At 39.4% G+C, this 15,000-nt stretch overlaps 1 long non-coding RNA gene across 1 annotated transcript; it reads right to left on the bottom strand.

The window, feature by feature from the left end:
- Nucleotides 1-9,578: 9,578 nt before the first annotated feature.
- On the bottom strand, nucleotides 9,579-12,433 carry LOC138019562 (uncharacterized). The gene is made up of 2 exons (XR_011126185.1): nucleotides 11,935-12,433; nucleotides 9,579-11,853 (listed from the first exon to the last, which is right to left on the bottom strand). It is a non-coding gene; the product is annotated as an uncharacterized lncRNA (long non-coding RNA).
- Nucleotides 12,434-15,000: the final 2,567 nt, after the last annotated feature.

Genomic DNA, 15,000 nt, shown 5'->3' with positions numbered 1-15,000 from the left:
TAAAGTTAGTAATGGCAGACCATTAAATAAGAAAATTCCAGTTAAATTAAACAAAACTTAAAACTTTGGTGACCCAGTGTTTAGTTAGCATAGCTTTAAAATCCAAAGGAAAAAAGACTTGATTTTTTGATCATAGCACCACTTTAATCATAAATATTATCATCTGTCTTTCATATGCAATTATTTTTCTGCTTTCCCTCCCTTCCGTCAAGTTGTTTTCAACTATTTGCTGGTAGAGAAATTTGTATAGTATGCGTTTATGCAATCACCACAGTTATGAATGCTTCTTAAGTAGTACTGACAGGTAAGCCTTAAAAATTCAGACTTGGATGGGGTTTGAACCCATGACTTCTGCATTATTGATTCAGTGTTCTTCCAAATAATGAGCTATCAAGCCAACTGGGAGATGGTCATAATTAAGCCCAAGAGGATATGAAAGTACTGTACATGTCTTTCCTACAAAGTCTTCATGAATACCTTTTTGTGTTTTTACTTGGCAAGGTTTGTTCAGATTTTTTCAGATTTCTTTGTAAAAACATCCCACATTTTTCCCTGCTAGCAGAGGTTTCTTTTCGTTTTGCTTTCTCTGGGCTGCCGAGTATGGGAATAGTGTGTGGGTTCTTTTAACGTCCCACAGGGAACTCAATGAGAGTTCTTGCAAGTCTAACCATTTGCAGATGAAATTACGAAGGAAGCTCATCTCAGTTATTTTAAGATCCGGCAAGGGTTCGAACCCGTGACCTCCCGCATGACAGCCCGATGCTCAACCAACTGAGCCATCGGTGCGTTGAGGCAAGATAAGTGTGGTTGTCGGGACTTGTATTTTTCATCTTAGATCGTAATTTTAATGGCTCATAAACTGTTGAGAATTAATACAAAACAGATTATACAATTTCAACGTTTTTAAATGATATTTTGTTATTCAAAGTGAGTTTCGACCAATGGCATAAGTCTGTTTTCCTGTACTCACCAGCACAGGGAACGCAAATGAAAAGAGATCTCTGCTGGCAAGGGACCCACACTTTTGAAAGCTTGAGAAAAATTATTTGTAATAATTGAGTGGAATTAAAGTCCTTGAATTTATTTACCAACGAATCAGAACGAACCATGTTACATGTACGGGTAAGTCACAGCTTGCATGTTAAAGGAATGTACACATACGATAAATAATATAATTTACAAAGTATGTTTGTACATGGTTGTGCCCAACAACTTCAACCATTTTAAATAACCAAATTGAATGTGGTTCAGCCGGCATTGTCTATACATTGCATTGTCTCTTATCATCTCTATTCATCATCAATAATTGTTATGCACCGAGTGAGTCCACAACAAATTTTGACCTCTGTGACGACAAAATAATGGTGTTGTTGATAGAGTACAGACAACACTGAGCCACATTCGATTTGTTTTTTATCAATTTTCACCGTCAAAGAAAATGTGTAAACAGTATTCCAGAGCGTAACCAAGATCGCGACACAAAGAAAGCAAGTGTTGTCTATGACTTTCTCGCAATCTGAATGAAGGGGTAGTTTCTAAAGAAACTGTGGTGCTGCGTCGGTGGGGAAGTAGTATACAAAAATTTGGTTTTATCAACGGAGTTGATGATGTAAATTGGCCACCGTACAGAGATTTTAAAAGCTGACGTTTCGAGCGTTAGCCCTTCGTCAGAGCGAATCGATTCGAATCGATTCGAAACGTTTCTCGCAATCTGACTGGCTTATTTCCCAAGGTGAGTGTTTCTGATTGGCTATTACAACAAGAGAAAGTTGAAGTAAGGAGCGTTGTCTAGACTCTTATCAACAACGGCAAATTGGCCAATCAGATTGCAAGATTACAAGCAATTGTGGTAAAAACCAAACTTTACACTGGATTTGTATGGCTTAAGAAGACTGGTGTACATGCTCATTAAACCTCATAAGAACGAGTGCTCGCAATGTGGGCGTGTGGACAACATCCGTCCCTGTCATTCTTTGAACACGATTCAAAAGTCTCACTATCGGGTTCTTATCCATTTGCAATTTCTCCATGAGTTTTGCTGATGTGTCGAGTAGTGGGATCATATAAGGGCACAGATAATCGTCTTGTACCAATTCTAGTGCTGCCAATGAATAGCGTACAGCTTCTTCCAATTCATCTTGAGCCTCGTAGGTGACAACAACTGCCGCAAGGGTAGCAATTACCTCTGGACCTTTGTCACTCAACTTTACCTGAAGATGCAAGCTCTTTAAATACAATTTTACTGCAGCCTCCAGTTCACATCCTATAAGGTGATTTGTAGCCTTTCGTAAAGCTGGCAGATAAAAAAATTCTCGAAATGCTGGATGTTGCTGCACCTCTGTATGACGATAAATTGTCTGAAGAAATGCCTGAAAAGCTATTCGCCTTGATTCAATTAATTTGGGGTTTAAATTGCTGCTTTAAATACCCGTAAAACGGAGCACTGATGGAGAGGGGGGAGTAAAATCAGCACACCGTCGACCTCAGGTTTGTCAGTTATTAAAGTTACTGTTACGAATGATCAACGTTAAATATGGTCGCTTTACTTTACTTTACTTTAAAATAAGTTGAATTTACTGTCTGATGAGGTCGGAAGATAAAATATTGAGTTTTATTTAAATTTCAAGTTGACTTGTTGGCACAAAGCAGGTGATAATTTTTTGGTAGTTCAGAGTTAAGGTGAATTAGAAGTTCATCTGTATAAATTATAGTGTTTTGGCGTGCATGCGTTTCCCTCCATGTAATGTATACGGTAATTTGAACAAATTGCTATTTGCAGGGCGTCAAGTGGATAAAAGGGTCACAAAGTAAGAAAATGGTTTTTTTTAAACCTAAAAATAGGAACAAAATAGCAGTATTTAAATGGAAATGCATAATTATAGTCATCATTGCGAGGTTCAAAATAAATTATTGTTTTGTCAACGTGAAGCACAAGCTCACAACATTTTTCTCCAGCTATGAGCACCAAAAATAGGGTATTTTCCCAGAAAAACAATCGAATTTTAAGACAGAAAAATAGGAAATAACAATAGCTCGCGTGCACCTTCATCGACTACCTACTGTACAGCTTCCTACAGTTCCCCTATTCTTTAACCCCTGATTTCAATCCACGGCGTTATAGTAAAACCTCCACACAAGTTGCTAGTTGAAATCAGTAATTAAAATTTAGGAACTGGTGAAGAAGAGGACGTTCATAACGCTGGCATTTCTTATAAGGTTTTTTCTGTTGACAAGAAGGAAAGTAAAATACATTAAGTTTTAAAAGAACATTTAATAGGCTGTGCTTGCAAATGTTAGCTTGAGATTGTATACAAAACGAAAGGAATAGCGAACTCATCTTACCTTAGCAGCCTTCAACTGACACCCGCGGCCTCGGCTGAACTCGAACATCAATCTATCTATGTGCACGCAGCCACCGACGAAAATTCGATCACGCAAGAGAGAAAGACTGTAAAGACGTTTTACCACTGAAATACCGCTATTCCGAAAGGTGTACACGATGCTGTTGCTATAAAAAATTCCTGGAGCAAGCAATGGAACAAGACATCTTCGGCCGCCATTCTGTTCATAATTTCGCTCGCGCGCGTTTCAAAAAAGCCTGGGCACAAGTAAATTATCAACCAATCAGACAAAAGTCCCCCTTGATTCTGCGGTCATCAATCGAGATCGCACGACGGTGGCCCATTGGTTGAAGGATCTTTGCAATTTGTTGTCGTAATGTTGACACCCGCTTATTGGCGGTTTGTTTTTTGCATCTGCAAATATAATGGGAGTTTGACAACTTTTTGTTTCATCTTTATTCGCGTTTATTTAAATGGCTTTACGTAGAAGAAGTGACTTAGAATAACATTTGACGATAAAAACTTGCGACAGAACGTTGCTTTCTGCTCCAAAATGACGCCTGCACTGCAGGCTACACATTTTCTGACATTGCTACTGCTACATTGCTATAATCTATCATAAATGTAACGTTCCCACCAAGTCCTACAAGCCTTAGATTTAATTCACGCCAAATGATTATTTTGCGGATCCTTCCGTTAACTTTTTTGGCATTTCTTATCAATGCATGCCCTACTCTTTGCGACAAGTGTGCGGGTTCTTTTACGTCCCACAGGATTATGAACATTGAAGGGTTGTGAGACGGGACCTTCGGCTTACCGTCCTTATCCGAGAAGACTAGAGAGTCTAACCATTTGCAGATGTAATTACAAAGGCGGCACTTTCTCCTCAGTTATTTAGACCCTGAGTGTTGGTCCTGCCGGAGTTGAACTCACGACCTCCCGCGTGACAGCCCGGTACTCAACCAACTGAGCCACCGGTGCGCGGACCCGCATCACAATGTGAATGCATCACAGTGTTTACTCTGCAAAGGTGTAAAATATTTGGAAATGTGACAGTGAAGAATTATTTGAATGAAGTTGTTGTCGCTTTTGTGCTTCATTATTTACGGTCAAGGTTCCGAGTCGAAAAGGGTTTGATGTGAACTGTCAAAAATGTACATGCATTTAATTGCATCTCTTGTTTGCAAGCACGCAATTGAAATAGGAAGGTTTTTTTGCCTCTGATAGTAAATATGTTGTTTGTTTCAATTAATTTTTCGCTGGAAAAGGATTTTGCCGAGATATTTCCAGCCTTTGTGAACTTTAATATCATGTTGTGTAATTTTCGAGCTTAAGAAATTTGCATACCTGGGTCGAAATGTGAGACGGGAGCATTTCTGTGGTATAGTGTCAGGAAAATAAACAGGTCTGTTGGAAGCTTGCTTGAGTTTCAACAAAATGACCCCCAAAATCGGCAAAAAAAATCTGACACTGATGAATAATAAAGTAGCTGCTATCCACAAAACGATGGAATTACCTGGCGATAAATAACCTCGTCTTGGAGAGTAAAGTTTTGACTGTCAACCTGAAGAGTTGAGCGATTGTGATCTTTGTGTTGAATTCGCACATTTCTTGTCAAACTTTATAACACTTGAAAGAAAAAGAAACTAACAAAAACAAAAACCTGGTATTTTGCCATCATTTGACACAGATGCTTCACTGTTTCGCGAGTAAACACGCCGCCGTAACTTCATCACGGTGCCCGCTGAATCCGATGTCATTTTCGATTTTGCGCTTTTACTTGTGCAGCCAAAAGTACAATAGCAAAAATCTCCCAAAATGTTTGTCGCTGATCGTAACTTTTTATATTCGGGGTTAAAAATTAATGTTGTTTTCATGTCATAAATGTTGTTGCTGATGGCAAAATATTTTACTCTCGATCGACCGTCCAGAAAACTTCCTTCTGCTCTTCCCAAAAACTTGTTTGTATCACTATTTATTTACTTTTGCATCAATAGTTGTTTCGCACAAAGCAAGCTAACAAAATCAGTTCTTTGCTTGGTCCGCATTTGTTAGCGTTAAAATAGAATTTTCGGTCCAATGCTTCAGTTTTGAGGGGTATATTGTTTTGGTCTCCCATCCAGATACTAACCCAGCCGAATAGGAGGAATAAACTTCAGCGAACTTTAGCATAACAAAGATGTCAGATGCTCAGAGGGCACGCTTAAACTTGTGGTGAAAAGAAGTTGTGAGGGAACTTGAAAATTATCAACATGTCAGCCCAGAAGCCAATGTTTCTCGCTTCTCTTTTATTTGTTATTCTTCAGAGACTGGAATGCTGTAGTTCAATACCACACAATTCTGTTCAGTGCCTTCGGATTTCCTGTAACACGTACCACAGGCAACCCAGTGTATGCTTCACGGAAGCATCTCGTCTGTCATTTAAATTTGGCACCGATTACGGCCGATCAATTCAATACTGAGTTGCAACGTTCCTTGTGATTCTGTGGCCTTGATACCCGTCGGTACAAAGGTCACAGTTTTCGAATCGGAGCTGCATCGCATGCGGCTGAAAAAGGATTCTCTGATTCACAAATTCGCACTCTTGGCCGCTGGAAGTCCGGTGCCTTTAAGGTTTACATCCGCCCAGAGCGTTTGCTTGCAAAGTAAGTTCGCAGTTAGTAGTTCTATTGTTTAATCTATCATTTATACGCCCTACGAAGTTCGCGCATGGGCTGCTACGTGCCCTGTAAAATTACCCTGGGGCTTAATATAATTATCACATCCTTCTTAACAGTCAATCATCGTTAGCTTTCATTGGCGACTTGGTAGTTCATGCATGGGCCGCTACCAGTGAGTCAGTACATTTGATTGTTCTCTTCCGCAGTGACTTTTCAGTGGTACATCTGTTTTCTCTGCCATTATCATTTTTCCCTCCTTGGTTGGCAATGTTATGGTTCAGTCATGGGCTGCTATATACTTGCCATTTAATTTTACTTTTCTATTTTCTCTTTTCTCCTATAATTTTTTAATTTTAGAGTGCGAGCTCGCTTATACGCTCTCGCTTCGGCTGTTGTTCAGACATGGGCTGCTCCGGCCGTGAGCACATTAGCTATTCGCGTTGACAAGTATCGTCGTGCTCTTTGCGTGGTCTTGGTGGGGCTGCCACATTTCTGTGGCCTTGGCTTTTTTTCTCGCCCCACCTTTGCTAAACATGGCTTTAATTTACTGCGGTTTTTATTGATTTCGTTGATGATATAACTTGAATAGCCACGTTGGTGGCCGAATAACGCCAACATGTTTGTAGTTGTCTTTTTTGAGGTTTCCATGTCTCAGCAAACTTAGTGCGACCACTTGCAAAGTGCAGGGCTTGCTCTACTTAGCAATATTTTATATCAAGGCCGGGGAAAAGTGTCGACATAAAGTATAATGTAGTAGTTGTAATGCCCGTATTCCATTAAAATCAAAAAAGATAACTCCGCCTCGCTTTACCAAAATGTGGCGGCAGTTGTGGTCGACGAGTCACACACACAGTGGAGATGCGGATAGGGAAAAGGCCAGTTGCCGTTGTTTTAAGTTTCTGTGTTAGATATTTCCCTGACGAACGAAACACATTTTGCGTGGAGATGGACTTCGACGAATTACCGGTACAGAATATTCAGCTACGCTTTACAGCATCTGCATTAGTTGTTAGGAGATTCTGGCGAAGGCTTGCTTCCTTTGTAATTTTTGGGAGTTTCTGCTTCCAGCAATTTGAAATACACATGACATGGCTTACTGTTTATGTCAATGTTTACTTCGGGTGTGCGCTGATTGGCTATTTTTTGACAGCTCGCTCAGCGTGACATCAGGAGGCGGCATTCAAAATTCAGAGGGATGCGGGCAGGCTCTCTTTCTGTCACGTCGCAGAGAGAGAGCATGCTCGCAGGCTACTAAATGCGCCGTAGATAGGCTTAAAAAAATATTGTTGGTTTCCCAAACTAACCTCTTTTTACACCAGAATGACTAAACAGCAAGAAATCTTGTCATCGTTATGAAAACTGCTCCCGTATCAAGTTTCAACCCACGTATGCAAATTAGTTCATACTTAAAAACACGATGAAGCCACAGAGGCAGAAAAAAATCTCACAAAACCTTTTCCAACATATTTGCTATTAGAGGCAAGAAAAACTTCTTATTTCATTCAGTGCGTGCATTTTCTGTCGACTCTATTGTTACTTTATAGTTAATAAGTAAACTCCAATTTTGTATTAACCGCCAATTCTGAAGATGTCTGCAGAAGCATACGAAACGTCAAATAAAAGATAATTTGGAATGATGCGTTTGTTCTGATGTTTGTCACCGCTGTTTGTTTATAATGTCTGATAAAACTGAGATGGCCAAAGAAAAAGAGTATTAGATACGTTTCGTTTCTGAGGAAACGAAACACAAAAAAAAAAACTAAGTAGTGTTACGGTTCCTGACTGAGAAGCCCTGGGGATGATGAGCAATGTGTCGCATTCGAGCTCGATCCCCTGGCCTTCTTCTTCCATGGTAGGAGTTACCAGGAGTACCTATTGGATTCCTGGGCTTTTTTGTTTGTTATTTTCGAATTAACCCAAGCAGCACTACTCCTGGGAAAATCCAGTTTCTGCACCTTCAATACCAGCCAACTCAGTGCCCTCTGTTTTTGTGTAACAGGTACCAAAGGCAACCCAGTTTACACTCACGAAGTGTCTAGTTTTTCTCTCTTTGCGCATTGGTAAAAGTCTTGCCTGTCACTCCCCTGCTAAGTGGTATCTTTGTGCATAGAGCCTTCTGCTCGTATTTTCTTAGGATAGAGAGGGTAGTGGAAATGCGTAGATTTCTCTGGTGGACACAGTAGAATGATAAACTTAACCGGCAATGGCGTCGAAAGTCATGTAACGCGAGTGGCGTTTTACTGGATCTCTAGTGGATATTTGAACAAAATATACCCTTATGAAGCTCAATACTGGCAAGTCAATTGGATACTGGACAAGACAGGCGGTGGAATCTTAAAAGCGACGAGTTATGGACTTCGACAACAATCTGTCGCCCGTCGAGCCGAAATCAAAGTCAGCTCCACTTCTAACAGTTTACCAAGTGTGCTGTTATGTAGAACACTAAAACCAAATGGAAAATTCTTTGGTAACTTATGGGTTCAACAAAGACAGAGAGCGAATCGAACACCTTACGTGGATCTGTGATCAACTCTGCACAGTCTTCAGGAAAAGAAAATAATTGGAAATGTGACAGCCAAGAATTATTTGAAAGAAAGCTTGTCGTGTATTTTGTGCTTCATTATTCAAGGACAAGGTTCTTCACGGAAACGGTTTGATCCTGAAATTTAGTTTGTTGCAATATTGCGCATATTTGACACGATTGAGTTTCTTCTCTTCAAGCACGTAATGAAATAGAGGGGGTTTTGCCTCTAATAGCAAATATGTTGTTTGCTTCAAACAATTGTTCGCTGGAAAAGGTGGCCTTTATGAATTCATCATGTTTTATGACATGCGAGCTTAACTGGATAGTTTTTATGTTATTCAAGGAAAAGGTTCTTCAGGAAACCTGAAATACATGGTAATTTGACACGATTGAGTTTCTTGTCTTCACGCACGTAATGAAATAGGAAGAGGTTTTCGCCTCTAAGAGCAAATATGTTGTTTGTTTCAATAAATTTTTCGCTGGAAAAGGATTCTGTGGTATTTTCTGCCTTTGTGAATTATAATATCATGTTGTGTATTGAATTTTCGAGCTTAAGGTTGAAATGTGATATGGGAGAATTTTTTTAGTATTGCTCTGTAAGCAGGAAGGGTTCACAGGCCTGTTGGAGGCGCGCTTGAGTTTCAACAAAATGAGCCCCAAACATGATCAGGGAAAATTGTGACGCCGATGAATAATAAAGTAGCTGCTATTTGCAAAATGATGGAATTACCTGTTGATAAATAACGTCGTACGCATCTTGGAGAGTAAATTTTGACTTTGCATAAACAAATGGTCATTACCTCAAGAGTTGGGCGATTGTGATCTTTGTTTTGACTTCGCTCATTTTAGTGTCAAACTTTAACTTTATAACACTTTACAAAAAAAAGAAACTTACAAAAACCCGGTATCTTGCCATCATTTGACACAGATGCTTCATTGTTTGGCGAGTAAACATGCCGCGGTAACTTAATCACGGCGCCCGCTGAATTCCAGCCATGTCACTTTCGCTTTTGCGATTTATTTGAACGTAGCAAAAATCTCCCAAAAGATAGATAAGATAGATAGATAATGGTTTATTACAGAATCCAACAATTAAGAGGCTCTTCTTCTGTAAAAATACTAAACTAAGAAACCTATAATATGATTCAAAGTGTAATAACAATAATAAATTAACAAATGTAACTTATCAATAAGTATTAAAATATACAATAATGATTATGTGAATTCAAGGCTGATACTTAGCAAACAAATGTTTCTTAGCACTGCGGCAAAAAACTTTATGATCTGAAATGTTTCTTATTACTATCGGGAGCCTATTAAACAGCGTTGCCGCCGAGTGCTGGAAGGTTCCTGATTCTTTAGGAATGGAGAATACGGGTGCTGTTGATAATCTTAAATTATACGCAGTTACTTGATGCAGACTCAGTTTCAGATACTCAGGAAAGCAATATTTGTCGTATAATGATTTATGAGCGAGTTTGAGAATAACTGGTAACCAGTTTAACTTAATAATATCCTCGAGACCTGCAAATTTTCTTATAACAAAGCCAGCACACGCATTCTGTAGGCGTTGGAGACGCTTTTCTTGATAAACAGGCAAGGGATGTCGCTACAAATGTTTGTCGCTGATCGTAACTTTTTATATTCAATATTCACGGTTCAAAATTAATGTTGTTTTCATGTCGTAAGTATTTTATTCTCGATCGACCATCCCGGAAACTTCCTTCTGCTCTCTTTTATTTGTTATTCTTCAGAGACTGGAATGCTGTAGTTCAATACCACACAATTCAGTGCCTTCTGATTTTCTGTTAACACGTACCACAGGCAATCCAGTGTATGCTTCACGGAAGCATCTCGTTTAAGGAAAAATCTGTCTTTGGGTGTCAAGTTAGTGCTAAAATTGGGCTGCGTCTTATAGCCAAGTATTTTCGCGCAACAAAATCTTAAGATCACAATGAGAAGAACTTGTTTAAACAACACAAGAAAAGGACACTAGACACGGAAGACACTAGACACGGAAATTTGCATACGTGCTTAACAGCACGTGCTCAATAACATGATACCCATGACAACAACACAATCGTTCGAACCCTGTTTCGAATGGCATGTACTACGACGGAACGAAACCATCGAAACACACGAAACTGCTATAAAAATCATCGACACAGTCTCGATTACAGTATAAAATTTGACCTCCGGGCTGATTGTCGCTTATAATAATTTCTGGAATGGTTTCCTTCAAGTTTCCTGTTTAAGTTGCTGTTTATTCACAGTTTTTGCAGATTCCCTAAGCACACCAGAAGATTCTTTTATTTCATTATTTTTCCTTTATTGCTATGTCACGCAATGATGCGCACACAGCTACCAAGTGAAAATGAGGTTGGAACAGTGCAAAGACCAACGCATTTGTAAGTATTTGCATTTCGAAGAGATAGTTAATGATGGAGACTGAATTTAGCAAGTCTATTCTGTGCTTTTGTAAAAGCGAACAACTGAACAAAACGACTAATTTTAGTTACAGTGAGTACATCACGAGTGAAAGAATTTCCGAAAATCTCGTGATCTACGTGGTCATTATTGCTGTTTCGGTTGTTTCGGTGGTTTCGTTTCGAGGTTTCAATGATTTCGGCGGTTCCGCTGCCTTCGTTCCGATGGTTTCTCGTTTCGGTTTTTCGGGTTTTAGTAGTACAGAGTCTTAAAATCAGGTGATTTATGTTTATATAGGACAGAATCGATCAGTGAATATTTCGTAAATCGGAAGGTTCAAATAAACGTGTATGCGTTGTATGTTTATCATTACAGGTGTGAACTTTTATCGCGGACTTTAATCTTTTGTTTTTATGTATCTCATTAAATGCGTGACTTTTTCACTTTTTTTACGTTACCAAAAAGAGTTCGCATGCCAATTGTGTAAGGATAATTGTTCTCAGATTCATCACATCCTTTTGAGAACTTTCAGTTTTTGCTAAGTTTGGGATGCGTCTTATAACCGAGTGCGCCTTATAACCGCATAACTACGGTAATCTTTTTTGTGTTTATTTGAATGGGTGGTCGAGTCAAATCCAAGGTGTCATTCTTTTAACATCTCACTCTAGCATCTTGGCTGACAAATATCTCGTAAAAAAAATTTAACATGAAACGGTGGCTCTTTATAAACCAAATCAAAACGATCAATCAATGACAAAACGACGTTTGCCTTGAGTTGTTTTATCGAGGCTTTTTGTCGTTACTTTTTGCGTTGTTTTTCTTTGTCTTTTTTTGTCTACGTTTCCAAATCCGAGGTGTCATTCTTTCCACATCTCGCTCTGGCATCTTGGCGGACAAATATCTAGTAAAAAAAGTTTAACATGAAACGGTGGCTCTTTATAAACACCAAATCAAAACGATCAATCATCCAAGAAAAACTTACGACGAACGCCGAGGCCGTGTTGCATATGCAAATTGTTGAGTGTTGCGTTGCTCTTGTCTTAACTTCTTGTCACAGCACGATTGGCACGAACCACAAAGTGTGCCATCTTTTTTTAGTTGTAAATCTTTTTTGACAGTACCGATGCAACCACGAACTTGACAAACGGCTTTTGCTTTGAGTTGTTTTATCGAGGCTTTTTGATCTTCCTTTTTGCGTTGTTTTTCTTTGTGTTTTTGTCTATATTCCCACTTGCAACGCTGTAGTCGCTTGTAATTCAATAACGTGTGAAGGTCTTGTCGTTGTTTTATCGAGGCTTTGTCGTTCCTTTTGCCACTTGCAACGCTGTAGCCGCTGGTAATTCAATGGCAAAACGACGTTTGCTTTGAGTTGTTTTTGTTTCTTTTTGCGTTGTTTTCGGCTACGTTTACACTTGCAAACGCTGTAGCCGCTTGTAATTTATTGGCATCTTGAGCGTGTGAGTGCAGAAACTTCATGTCTATGGTTGACACCGCTGACTGGTGGCGGAGCCGGGCACGGGGAGGCTGGGGTCAACGGTTTCGCCCCAAAATTCCCATACGATTTCTTATGCAAGCGTCACTGAAATGTCTCTCGATTCCCGATAAACCCTGGAACTAGCGATCTGATTGTTTGATTCACGTCACTTGACTAAAAACTCTCTCAGATACGGGGCCCCCCTATACTACTATCGGCTTTCTTATATTCAAGGTTGTGTCCTTAACAATCTGAATTTTTTATGGGTTTTGTGATTTTTGCTGCTGGATTCAAAAACTGGTACTATGATCAAAAAATCATTTCCTTTTTTCTTCAGATTTTGAAAGTGTGTTTGCTTGACACCTGCCTGGCAAAATATTGAGGTTTGATTATTATCCTAAGGCTGTTTACGTTCAGTGTGAGTTTTGGATTTCACAGTCCGCCATTACTCATGTTCAATACCGACCGGCTGAACCTCAGACGGTTGGATCTCGGGAAAAGTCACGTCATTCACTCAATTGCTTAAAATTTCAGTGTGTAAACGCAGTTTACCGTGTACAGCTGAGCTGTTTCTGGAAAAGTTGTCCAAAAGAAGCGTAAGAGCGTTCGCAACAATGCCGAAAGGTAGTATGGGAGATATTCAATAAAATAAATTCAACTTGTAGTGAACGCCCAGAATCAAAGATGCCACGATCGTCCAGTGAAGAACTACGGTGGCGAGCTATTTGGATGAAAGAGTTCTTAGGATATAGCGTTGATCAAGGGGCAGTACGCAGAGGCTTGTGTTGAAGCTCTCTCTCGCTATCACGATACCAAAACACGTCCAAAAACAAAAGGGTTTATTAGCAAAAACGATGCCTCTGCACGTGCGCCACGATTTCTGGTACATTTTTCCTACTTTCTCTGCAAAACATGACCAGTCCAGGGGCACCCAATGATAATCTTCGGTGAAATATGTGCTCGGGAGAGTCAAACTGTTCTAAGAATTTCGGTTCTACGTTGCCAAACAGTTACAGATTTCTTTACCAAAAACATCACATAAAAGATTCGCAAAAAAGGAAAAAGTAGTCCATTACATTTTCGAAAAGGATATTTTTGCAATGTTTGGCACTTAAAAAGGTCACGTGGCAGTTACAGATGAGAAAATGGTTCGCAAGGAAATTTTTTGGAGGTAACGTCCAGCTAGCAATTTCTGAAATGAAATCATTTCCTATAATTTTCGGACACTTCAATTTTCAGCTAAGATATCCGAACAGATCAAATTCTTTTAGTTGATAAAAACATCTCCTTAGACAGTCTTTAAACATTACTAGGAGCCTATGAATGTCTTTCAATGTCTTTCAAAGGCTTTCGGCTTAATTTGCCGTTGGGTGCCCTTGAACGTCGTCAGAATTATGCTTCCTGATCTCTGTGAATCCTACCCCTTTGTTACTTATTCATGCCTGGATCATTTGACTGAATTTTGAAACTCACTCATATCTCAAATGTCAGTAACATAGAGTGAGCATGTATTTCTTGGTGACGTTTTCGATAGCATTGCCGTCGTGTTTTCGTGGACTGAAACTGACAGTTTAACATAATGCCTTTCGGCATTGTCGCGTATGTATTTATGCTTTCTTGAAACAGCTCTATGCCAAACACGTGTTTAAAAATCTGAAAACCGGAAACTCCCGAGCAGGATATTTATTCAGTCCCGTACAAAACCATTGCATTCTTAAACTAGTGAGTCTTTGACGTCATTTTCTCCTCGATCCAGCTCTCTCAACATTCTAAAGTTAGTAATGGCAGACCATTAAATAGGAAAATTCCAGTTAAAATAAACAAAACTTAAAACTTTGGTGACCCAGTGTTTAGTTAGCATAGCTTTAAAATCCAAAGGAAAAAAGACTTGATTTTTTGATCACAGTACCACTTTAATCATAAATATTATCATCTGTCTTTCATATGCAATTATTTTTCTGCTTTCCCTCCCTTCCGTCAAGTTGTTTTCAACTATTTGCTGGTAGAGAAATTTGTATAGTATGCGTTTATGCAATCACCACAGTTATGAATGCTTCTTAAGTAGTACTGACAGGTAAGCCTTAAAAATTCAGGCTTGGACGGGGTTTGAACCCATGACTTCTGCATTATTGATTCAGTGTTCTTCCAAATAATGAGCTATCAAGCCAACTGGGAGATGGTCATAATTAAGCCCAAGAGGATATGAAAGTACTGTACATGTCTTTCCTACAAAGTCTTCATGAATACCTTTTTGTGTTTTTACTTGGCAAGGTTTGTTCAGGTTTTTTTCAGATTTCTTTGTAGAAACATCCCACATTTTTCCCTGCTAGCAGAGGTTTCTTTTCGTTTTGCTTTCCCTGGGCTGCCGAGTATGGGAATAGTGTGTGGGTTCTTTTAACGTCCCACAGGGAACTCAATGAGAGTTCTTGCAAGTCTAACCATTTGCAGATGAAATTACGAAGGAAGCTCATCTCAGTTATTTTAAGATCCGGCAAGGGTTCGAACCCGTGATGTCCCGCATGACAGCCCGATGCTCAACCAACTGAGCCACCGGTGCGTTGAGGCAAGATAAGT

Source organism: Montipora capricornis, chromosome 10, assembly GCF_036669925.1.
Source record: "Montipora capricornis isolate CH-2021 chromosome 10, ASM3666992v2, whole genome shotgun sequence".
Lineage (NCBI taxonomy): Eukaryota > Metazoa > Cnidaria > Anthozoa > Scleractinia > Acroporidae > Montipora > Montipora capricornis.
The sequence above is the reverse complement of the archived record's forward strand: the minus strand, read 5'-3'. Positions and strand labels throughout refer to the sequence as shown.